Raw genomic sequence first — 11,689 nt, forward strand, 5'->3', positions numbered from 1 at the left:
TACTCCTTATCATTACGGGGAGAATTTTCAATTGGTTTGAACAATTAGTTTCTTCTACACAGTTGGGAACTACGATAAAAGCTACTTGAAGCAACAATGAATAATACCAGTGCAGCACTGAAAGGAAAACTATTTTGTCTCCACACAGTCATGTGAACTTATATGTAATGCAAAAGATAACACACAGTACATAACAGTGCAGGAACTGGGAAGTAAAGAAACTGTCCTAGGCAAGGGTAAATGCCAAATATTAAGAGAATTTTTATTTTATACTGATTTTAGGAGAAGCAACATAACATCATGAGCCATTTATAAATAACTGATGCAAGATCGTGTAATATGCAGTTATAACAAGGCACGCATTTGCTTCAGCTGTAATGCTTGTGTGAAGTAGTTTTACTTTAGCTGTAATTATGACATCAGTCATGAATAATTGTCATGGAAAGTTACTGGTCCAGGCACAGATCTCCTCACTCATCCTCACTCTCATGAAAATAATGTTGCTGGTGATACTTTACTCAACCATGTGGGAGAATTCCTGCCTGAGGGGGTGGAATTTTGTGCAGGCAGCACATTGAAGAGAGTTAAAAGGACAAGAGGTTTCCAGATGCCTTGAATTAAACTGAGTGATTATTCCTGACCATAAATGTTTAACTTCTCTCCCTCAGCAAATCACTTTCAAGATAGATTATTTATTTTCAAACAAAACCAGTTGCCTTGTGAAACTGTTGGTTGGTTAGGGGAAAAAAATGACCTAATGCTTCTGAATAAAATATCTGATCTCTTGTTGCCAAGGCTGAGTCACTTCCTGTTACAATAACAAGACTGTCATCAGCAAACTTCTCTTGCCACAGACTAGTTTGCCAGTGTATGCATGGCTTTATTTGTCCATGTTGTTAGAAAGTTAGAGTTGAAAAAACACACTGTACTAAATTTGGAGACACCAGCGTTATGTTAAAGTGTGTTAGTGCTGGATCTCGGCTTCATTTATTCCTGATAGTACAATCTCTGATTTTTTTGGTGCAACATGATAACATCCACCCAGCTGCGTACAGTAATGCTGTAATTCTATCAAGGGATTCTGGACACAGCACAATGCATTAATATCAGCAGGGCTTTCTCAACTGGAATTTGCAGGATCATAGTCAGCTGTTTCTTATTTGCAGGAACAAAATTTGAAAAATATCTGGAAGTTCATTCCTTTTGTCACCTAGCAGATATCTGCTGGTGTTTTCTCAGCTGCAGTGTCTTTTAAAAATGTGTTTCAGTGGTCTTCCAAAATATTAGACTTTTGGTGGTTTTGGTCTTCCTGCCACACTTAACAGGGCTGGTGTGGGCTGAACCAGCGGGCAGAGGTGATCTGCTCATGCCTCTGGCTCAGCAGAGCAGGAATTCGTCTGGGTTTTTACATAACAGACCAGAATTCAATCATTCAATCCCTGGGCAAAGTAAGTTGGCAAAAGACCTTTCTGCAGTTATAGTGGCTAGAAAAAAATACCCAATCCAGTGTTCAGTTTCAGTACTATTATAGTACTATTATTACTCCCCCCCCCCCCCCCCCCCCCCCAAGTTGGAAATGTTAGTATCTGGGAGCGGTGTCTGGCAGGCGGGGGCTCTGGATGGATGACCAGTCAGATCTGTATGTGAATCCCAGTCCCTGACTCACCCTGTGTGGCTGAGTGCTGAGGCCATGAATAAGAGACAGAGGGGGGCATAAACTTCCTTTAGGGTTTTCTTCCCTATCTTTTGCCCTAAAAATCAAGTGTCATATATCAGGTCCTAAAAAATTAGCCTGTACTTTTTTTTTGCCTCAGTTTCCCCTGTGGGAAAGAGAAATGGTGAAACTTGTGAATTAATTTGGTATGCGCAGATGAGCAGCACAGCACCATGCAACAGAGATCTCTAGTTCTTTTGAGTAAACAAAAGCCTAGTCTCCCTGGGTCCTGGTTTTGTTTAACTCTGTTTACTATGATTAATATCCTTCCTGCAGGATCATTTATGATAGTTTTTTCCTGAGAGCCATGTGATGGATAGTGCTAGACAGCCTGCATCTCTTATGTCTCTGTTCTTCAACCAAATCCAGAGGAGTTAAAATGAATGAGAGTACCTGTGAAGAGCAGCTACTCAGAAAAGGAAAGGCATTGTGCTGATCTGAAGTGTGTCAATTTGGACATACTTTTCATCCTCCCACATTCAAAATCAAATTGTTAAAGTCATGGTGCAGAACAAGGACATTACCAGGGGTTAGCCATGTTTAATCTGCAGTTTTCCTCCTTTTGCATTTTTACAAATGCAAAATACCTTTTTGTTGTTGTTGTTTCTTTTTTAGTTAAAAAAAAAAAAAAAAAAAAAACTAAACAGAAAATGCAAGTTGTTAGGTTTAAGTTGATCACAATGAATCTGAGGATAAGCTGCTATGCTCTGTTCTCTGATAAACAGAGACATTATTGTGCAGTCCTGGATATAGTCACTGATTATACTGTTTGGGCCATGAAAGCAAAATGTGTTGCAAGGGTTTGGGTGTCTGTAATGAACCAGTTGTAAATGCTGTGGTTGGTGTCTAAGCAGCTGTTGAGATCACTGTCAGAATTTCACCACTGCAAAGGAGCTATCATGAGTTATTCCATTGTTTTAGGATGGAAAAGAACAGTTGTTTGTATACTTTTTTTTTTTTTTTTTTTTTTTTTTTTTTTTCTTTTTTTTTTTTTTTTTCTAAAACAGAACAAATGTTGGCTGTAAACTGCATTTACTGTGTTCCAGGCTATATCAGTGGAAAGGATTAGTATTTGCCTGAGATTGCCTTTGTCTTCAGTGTAACGTGTCAGACTCTGAGTATCAGTGCAGCCTAAAGGTTCATTTTTCAGGAGGTTTTGCTGCTACGTACCCTAAACATTCATTCCGCTGTGGGCAACTTTCCCTGTACATGCACTGATTCACTCCCAGAATACATCTGTGAATATAATTGAGCCCTAAGTTTGGACATTAAGAATCTCATGCATTTTTTAAGAACACATATCATTTTAATACCAGATTCAAGCCTCTTAGGGCTGTCTTAAAATAAACCTTACAGCCTGACATGGGTTACTCTTGATTATTGATGTGTAGACAGCAAAGAACTTTGCCACTAGTAAATTATATCAAAAGCAGCATGTTAGCTACTGATTGCCCAAAAATCCTAATTCTTGTAGGTGAAACTATGGTGTAAGACCTTTGGCACTCAAACCTCCTGCCTCGCTCTAGTTTAGGGAACGGTGAGTTCTCAGTTACAGGGAGTGGGAAGGTGATGTCATTGAAAAACTATTGCCCTGCTTTGATACTAGTAAACGTGCTCAAAGTTCTCTAGGGACCTCTAAGGGCTGAAAAATCCTCCCTACCACAGTTTCTGTGGGATAGAGGTAGTTTTTCTCTCATTTTCTCAAACTTTCTTTGCTGGTGTTTTTAGCTAGAATGCAAGTGAAGGGCGTTTTGGAAAATAAGTCTGTATGTGCACCCTGTAAGAAAATGTGTTGAAACTGAAGCTGGATGCATTCTTATATGTATGGAAACAAAGACAGGAATAAAAAATGCCAGAAGTGTGTATGTGTGTGTGTGTGTGTGTGCGTGCGCGGATAGATAGATTGGGGGCTGGGGGAGACAACAGACAAAGCCCTTTGCAAAACAAAGTAGTAGGTGCCAATGTTGACGTTTTTAGGCATGCCTTTCACTAGCGACTCTGTGATAACTTATTAACAATCGAAACTTGGGGGCTGGATTTCTCCTTTTTCTTTTCAGCACGTACAGCGTGAAAGAAACAGAGTGAAAGGTCCTGGCAAGACGCCCATCCTACTTCTCGGATAAAGGGTGAGTGATGCAACACCATGACTCTTTTTCCCTCTCACATCTTGCCCATCACATGGGGAAGTGAGCAATTACTTAGCTTTTTCATGCCTGCTAGCTCTTCTGGGCCTTGTCTTGCTTGTTCTAGTGACAGGCAACCTCACACTACTTCTGGCCACCTGCTGTCCTCACAGGGCCTAACCCAGCCTTGAAGGCATTTGAAGTTAGAGATTTGTTTGGATCTGAGTTCTGATGCTGGCCAGTGTCTTTGTAACGGGGCCATCATGTGTACTACTAGATCCACAGACCCAAGGTGCATGCCAGCATTACCAATGACACATATAAGTCTCTAAGATGCTTCCTCCTTCTCCCTCCCACAGTTACAAATACAGCTTTTTGATCTTTAGGACCTATGTGTTGCGAGTTTTCTTCCCAACCCTGAAGCCCAAGTTTGGTTTGTTTAATCTGAGAATAGGACGTTCTCTGCAATTTTCCATGCTGTAATGAGGCTTTGAGCAGGACTGTGAGTATCACAAGACTCCTGATAACATCATGGGAGCTAACAACACTAGCACTTGAGGTAGCTTTGCAAATTCAGCCTTTTTCTGAAAATAAAATTCCAACAACACAGAGATAAACGGAATTGTTTCAGAACAATCTTGCAGAATATTTTACTTTGATTTTTTTTTTTTTTTTTTTTTCCCTTTACATAAAGACACTCTTCAGATCATCTGAATGGGATTTGAATAGCCATATGATCACTCCCATGTCACTTGGTCCACAACATGACTCAGCTTGGGGAAAGAGACAGAAAGAAGTGAAGTTTTAGCTCCATTTGCAAAAGTTGAAAGAAGTGATGAGGATGTTTGAAACATATTTTTAAACTCTCAGTGACACTCACTATCATCTTAGTCCAATCTGCAGCACCGCTGAAACAAGTAATGTTCAGCAGTAGCCACCAGCAAGCACAGTCTCTGGTGATGTCACCAGTGACATGTCTCAGAACTGTCACCTGCTTGCCTGCAGCCCTGAGCGCAGCTTGGGATTGCTGGAGCACTTCATCCGGCAGGATTGCAAGGTGATGAGTCAAAGGTGAAATGCCAGCAAGAGAGAACGATTGCTGGTTTCGCTGGCTGAAATACCAGTCGTATTATGAATTTATTATACTTACACAGCAAGACAACAAAGATAGGGCAAGGGAATAAACTGCAGGAGAACTACATTGTCGGGAAGAGATGGTATGCAAACATGATAAAGAGTACAACTGTGATAAAAAAGCAGTAAAACATTGCCTGATATATGTAGTGGCTGATATGATATTAGACGTTCAGACGGGCATATTATTTCCTTAAATGAGGATTTTTTATTATTATTATTTTATTTTATTAATTATTATTATTTTTTGTACACTGCTTCCTGCACGTGCTTTCCACTTGCAGCTGCTCCAATTCACAGTAGCATCAGGACTAAAGCATTGTCTATAAGTCGTATATGGGCAATACTTACTGAAACTTAGGTCCCAGGCATGCAACTAAGACCATGGACATGAGGCACATACTTGAGCACTGTTCTTGTACTTAAAGTCAGGGATATGCTTCAGTGCCTGCAACAGCAGAATTTTGTTTTCAATGACTCCAACATTTCCCAGTAATTAAGCATATTATGAATATTGGCTTAATACAGAGATAAATATCACTCATTGCTCTAGAAAGTTGGGGAGACTGTCATTTTGTGACTTTCCTTTTTTAAACAAGGGAATTAGTTCTGGAAATAGAAAAATACAATATATTGCCTGTTTTGCATTTTTTATTCTGTTTCTTTTACTTTTGAGTTTTAGAACAAACACTGACTGGACTACCTTCACTGTTACAGTTTAGTGATTAAAAAACAAGTTTTTTGTTTGTTTGTTTGTTTTCCTAAATGTGATCTGTGATCTGTCTTGGAAAGACCTTACAGCATTATTAAATTCTGTTGAAGTCTAGGAATACTAGTTTTGAAACTGGCTAATTTTGAGGGAAGAAAGCTTCAATTGGTTTAAAAGTAAACCCAAGTACTGCACAACATAATGATATCAGACAACCAAAAAAGTTAAGTTGTATTTCTGATAGATAAATTTTATAATTTTTGGCCACCAACCATGATATAAGATGAATTTATGAGCATAACATAAAGGTTAAGTAAGTCTCTCTCTCAATGTAGAGTCTCATTTCTAAAAGGAAAAACTTAATCAAGAGAAAGTCTTTCAAGATCTCGGAAAGCGGGGAGAAAAAAAAAAAAAAAAAAAAAAAAAAAAGATTCAGTTATGGTGCATTATTCTTACCGAGATTAATGTAATAGCTGTCTCTTAATGAAATCTAGAAATTACAGACATGGTGATAGGGGTGTGCTGCAAGCAAACATAGGCATATGACCTCACAGAGAACATTCAAGACCCGAATTCTATGACAACTTGTTAATGTGCTTAGCTTTATGCATGTGAGGAGTCTCTTTGCTTCAAATTACACATATGCTTCATGTTTGCAACCTTACCCTTCCAGGACATCTTCCAGCAAATTCAACACTCCTTTATTTTCCTCCAAATGCTAACTACGTTACATGCTTTCCTCCCTTTTAGTCACTTAAAAAAAACAAAACAAAACAAAACAAAACAACAACAAAAAAACATTAAGTCAATGGCAAAGATCCCAATGACTTCTGTAATGCTGGAAGTTAAGCTCTCTACTTATGAAACTTAAACCTTTCTTTTGAGAAAACTGTCCAACATTATAAAAAAAGTCATTTTGGTCCTGCAGCTCTCCAAAATGGTCAGTGTTTTATACTTTTCCCTTATAATAAATAGCATTTGCTTTCAGCATTTATTACTAGTATTCTTTGTGCTATTTGGAAGACATGCTAATGATGGAGGTCATGTCTACTTCATCTGGACATTTAAAGATCCCGTGATAATTTTTATAAGAATTTTCAGTCTCTCTTCCTCAACCTCTCCTATCTAAGATGCTATCTGTCAGATTTTTCCTACTATGTATATAAGAATTGGTTGTCATCCTATGATATAATTATGATATAAAGATGATATAATTATTGCAGAAGATGTTAGTAGGAACTCTTTATTAAGAGACAATAACCGGGAGAAACAAGATGCTGAAGATTTCTAATGAGGTTAATTTATGGGGAAATATGGGATGAGTTTATACATGTATCACCTCAATCATGCCAACACTGTTAATGTCTTTCTTCTCACTTCTGAAGCAAAGCCATGATAGATAGATTTCTCTGTGCTTCATGTCTCCTCTTCTAGCCTTGGCCCTAGTAAGAGGTAACAAAGAAGAACAGGTTTCAGAAGGTATGAAAGGAAGCTACAAAGAAGTGTAGACTTAGTGATAATGGATTTCCTACATTCAGTAGTGTCAACATCTTTGTTCAGAATGTACTATGAAATATAGGACAGAATAAGACCTTCACAGAGGCAGACTTGACGTATTATCTGCAAGCTGAGAGTCAGAGGTTGATGTCTGTTGGAATCAAGCACTGGTTCTATAGATCAGATATCAATAGGTAGGATGGATTCTACCTTTTAGTTCAGGTGTGGATTCATTGCTATTTTCAATTTCTGTTAAGCCAATATAAGTTGAAAATTCTCTGAAGTACAATACATTGTGCAGAATTAAACTTCAAACCCTTCCTGAGGACATTGAAGTAACCTGCTACCATAAATATGCATTATTCACCATGATATTCTCTATGAAACAAAAATATTTCCATGTTTAATGTTGGTCTTTATATAGTTTTTCTGAAAGTGGAGATCAGATAATAAGACAGTTTAGCTAGCCAGTGCCTTGACATGTTTCATTTATGGCTTGATTAGACCATGATTTAATGAGATACTGTACTACATGAAAGCATATCATCTTCAGTCATTTAACACTGACTGCAGTCTGAATGTTTCATTTTGGCAGTGTCTCTGCACTTTTGAAATAATAAATAAATAAACAAATAAATAAAAACAACAACCAAACAGCACTAAAGCATAATTTAAGTAGAAAGTTTCATTCCAACTGCAGTAGGCAATTACAAAGAAAACCATTCTGAGACTGCCCACTTCTTTGCTTCTCCTTTCAGTCCTATAGACTATGTGTTAGTGCATCTGAGGTTTTATTATACTGTATAGAATGTGTTTAGAATTTAAGATATGTAGGGGAAAAGCAGACAAAAGGACAATCTCATGTTTCCATTCAACCATTCAACTTCCCTGTGTGTGTTATTCCAGAGACTCAAAAAGGTGATCCATTATCTAGATTTTGTGACTGCTGAATCTGTTTGTTACAGGGTGTCTTAGGATAACACTGATTTATTTATTTATTTATTTATTTATTTATTTATTTGTATTCTTATTTGCACAGCTTCCAGGCAAGGGGCAGCTCTTGAGCACTGACATGTGCCAGTGGATTTTCTCTGATGAATGGCTTCTAAGCATCCAACGCTTCACTAAATGGCACTGTAGACTGAATAATTCTGGAGTTGTAAACAATCTGAGGTACTGCTGCAGTGTTTCAGATTCACCTCCATTTGCAGTCTTTTTGCACTGAATGGATTTCAGTTGATGCTAGTGGTCCAAAGAACGAAGGTAATCTTACTGGTAGATTTTCTAATATATAGTTCTCATATACATTCTCACTTGGGAACAAAGCATGATGACATATGGAAAGGCTCACATCTATTTCTTGGCTTTTGGTTAATTGTTTAAACTGAAACAAGAGTCCGAAGAAAAAAAAAAGACATAGAATAAATTATGTCATGCTAAGATGAGGTTAATTATTTAACATCTGGCAAAAGCAGATAGATTCTCTGTTAACACTGTAGAATCCATTCAGTCAGCACCTTGATAAGGACCATGTCTCTTTCACTGGCTCGGATTCCTTCCTGGAGTTCCTGTGTATGTGCTTTCCAGTTCCTCTGAAGACTGGCTAGGATGCCCATAAAGTCTGTTTAAAATGATTGTCTTCCATCGCCTGCAAGGCTTTGGTAATTTGCAAGTGTGAATGATGTACATGTGCAGACAGTTTCTTACCGTGTGGTCCACTTGTCCTGCAATTTAACTTCTTAATGAGAAGCTTGAGTAGGTTCAGTGTTGTCCATCTGCATTCTGGGATGGCAGTTATCAAAGGTATTTTTGCTGAGTTGTGGCCACTGGACATGAACACAACTCCTGTGTGCTGGAGTTTGGGAGAATATGATTTGCCATCATTGCTATACGTGGTGTTCTTGGTGTCCACAAATATGCTTGCAATTTGCTGGCATGTGATGTAGTTTTCCTAGTAGGAATCCACAGTTAGTTCTCCTTATGTTACCACAAGGTTCAAATATATTTAATGCTGAAGGAGACATTTTTGGCTTAATGTTAGGGAAACATGGCCATCTTGAACCTCTTTCAAGAGGAAATCCCTAGGATCACGTTTGAAGCTCTTAAAGGTTGTTTCCAAAGAAGCACTTTCAAATTATAATAACTAATTATTCATAATTGTAAGGTCCCCGTGGGTCCCAGTGTATCTGTACAGGTCTTTCCATGGCCTTCATCTTTTCAGCGGCCTTTTTTCACTTGTCATTTGAGTTAGCAGGAACATTGTAAGATTATTCTGTATTAGCAGAAAAAGCTCCAGTCCTGTTTTATTTCACATTCATAGAGGAGAAAAACGCAGAAGTGAGAATTTCAGATATAGTAAAACTCTCAATGAGCAAAGAACAAATATGAAATATTATTGAAGAAGAAAGAATTCATTTATTTTTACACCTCTCTCTTAAGAGGCTGAGTATCTCTGCCTGTGATTGAAGGGCAAAGCAGTACCAACACTGCTGTCATGCCCAATACTTAGTGCCAAATGTAAGAGAAACACCTTTACTAATCTCTCATATTTGTTGTCCACTGGACTAAAATTCTCCTGTTTTGAAGTGTTGACATTTCACAGCACCTGCAGGTCAGTGCCACAGGGCTGCAGAGTTTCAGGGAAGTGTGAGTGTTAGGTGTTACGCTCGGAAAATGCCACTCTGCTCTCATTTTAAAAGGGTATAAATCAGAGGTCATTGCACTGTAACCAGCAGATTTTCTGCAGTTGGTGTGAAATCATCAACTGATTCAACAACTTCATGTCTCAGAGTCTGGAGATACTGAGGCTTGATGCTTCAGATCCTAGCCAAGGCATGTCCTCTGTGCTTCCTACTTAACTAACACTTGCACAATTGATGGCCAAACATTCTTTCTGGAGCATTTACCATTTCCAAATATATTTATCTTTCAAGTAAATAAATTTTGTGTTAATTAGTGACAGCTCATTGCTAAAATATTCACTTCATTCTTTTATCACCCTGTGGCAGAGTTCTGCGTGCCCTGCCAGCTGTCCTTCACAGCAGGTCCTAAAAGTTTGAAGCCTTATTTGGTGTCTGCAGTGACCTTTTAAATTCCAGAGTGTAGTTGGGGCTACACAACTCACAAATATAACACTTGTTAATAAAATGTCAGCGTTGTTGAAGTCAGGCTTGCGTCAATCTCTCAAACTGCATTTTCAGTCATCCTAATAGCTCAGAATTGTGTACATCTGGTGGCACAGTTGCAATAGGGGCAAAACATTCAAAAAAGCACCCTTCTGTTCCATTTGTATAACCAGTTCACAACTCTGCCCCCTGGAGAAAAATCATTTCCCCCGTTTACATTCCAACAAACGGTTTCTTTATTGCTTAGGTGACCTCAAGTAAACCCAGAAATGCCAGTTTTTAAAGATTAAAGATTGCCTAAACCTTCAATCCCATAAGTAATAGCAATAGGAAAAAGAAAACAAAAAAATAAAAAATAAATAAATAAAAAAGAGAAGAAGCAGCAGAATGGCTAGCAGATGTTTCCTAAAGAAGATATAAACAAGGAAAATGAGCAGTCAGATTTTCCTTTAACTTTATAGTGCAGTTTACAAGTTCATTAAACAGGACTTCTGCACAGGTCAGACCTTGCTGAGGGATTGTTTAAGTTGAAGAATTCTTGATTTCCTGCTCAACTGACTCACTTGATAAGATGCTTCATAATGACATCAGCAGCAGTTGAATAGTTAAAACATTTGGATTGTATGAACCCCTATAGTTTAGATGGTTCTTGACCTTCTCTGTGTAAGTAATGATTACTTACATACCTGCAGGCATGCTGAAAGCTCTCTGTAACATACTAGAGAAAAATAACATATATATCATTCAAAACTATCACATTTGTAGTCTTTGAATACAGATATTATAGCTGTTTAGATTTTAATGATCTGTCTTGTATAGGTGCTTGAAGTCATTTTTTTCCATCTATTTAGTGAAACTACATAAGCAATTCATGGGGTGTTTTTAAGGTTTATCCAAGTGTAGATATTGCCTGTGTTCCTCCTCAAAACTGGCATTGCTGTGATGTTTAGCTCTTGTCATAGTCTTAAAAAAAGTTTTTAATATTAAAAATATTCTTAATTAATATTTATATTAATATTCTATGGTAGCACTGATTTTCCTCTTGTTCTGTAAAAGATTTTTATTTGCAGAAAACAAGTTGTTATCAATGCAAACTTTACAACAGACCTCAATAGATTTTTAATTGGCTCAGTAATGCACGTTCATTACTGGACTAATACTAGGCAGCTGGAGGTTGAGAACACATACAATTCTCATATGATCTATAATAAGGAAAAATCAGAATACTCTGAAATAATCTCAAAGAATATGTAGTATTTGGCAAATTCTGCATGGAAAAAATAAAAATAAAATATTTGAAAATATATGTCCTTGCAGGAAATGATACAAGCCATTTCTAAAGCATCTCATCCACTGACTTGAGAATGACTGGACATAGATACAGGAA

General features: G+C 37.7%; 1 long non-coding RNA gene across 2 annotated transcripts; it reads left to right on the forward strand.

Annotated features, from left to right (window-relative positions):
* Positions 1-3,327: 3,327 nt before the first annotated feature.
* LOC118163196 lies at positions 3,328-9,008 on the forward strand. 2 transcript variants are annotated; one of them, XR_004748907.1, is made up of 4 exons: positions 3,328-3,395; positions 3,772-3,840; positions 7,115-7,371; positions 8,217-9,008. It is a non-coding gene; the product is annotated as an uncharacterized LOC118163196 (long non-coding RNA). The 2 variants fall into 2 exon arrangements; XR_004748906.1 differs by lacking the exons at positions 7,115-7,371; positions 8,217-9,008 and adding an exon at positions 4,729-5,143.
* The last annotated feature ends 2,681 nt before the right edge of the window (positions 9,009-11,689 follow it).

Source organism: Oxyura jamaicensis, chromosome 2, assembly GCF_011077185.1.
Source record: "Oxyura jamaicensis isolate SHBP4307 breed ruddy duck chromosome 2, BPBGC_Ojam_1.0, whole genome shotgun sequence".
In the NCBI taxonomy this organism is placed as follows: Eukaryota; Metazoa; Chordata; class Aves; order Anseriformes; family Anatidae; genus Oxyura; species Oxyura jamaicensis.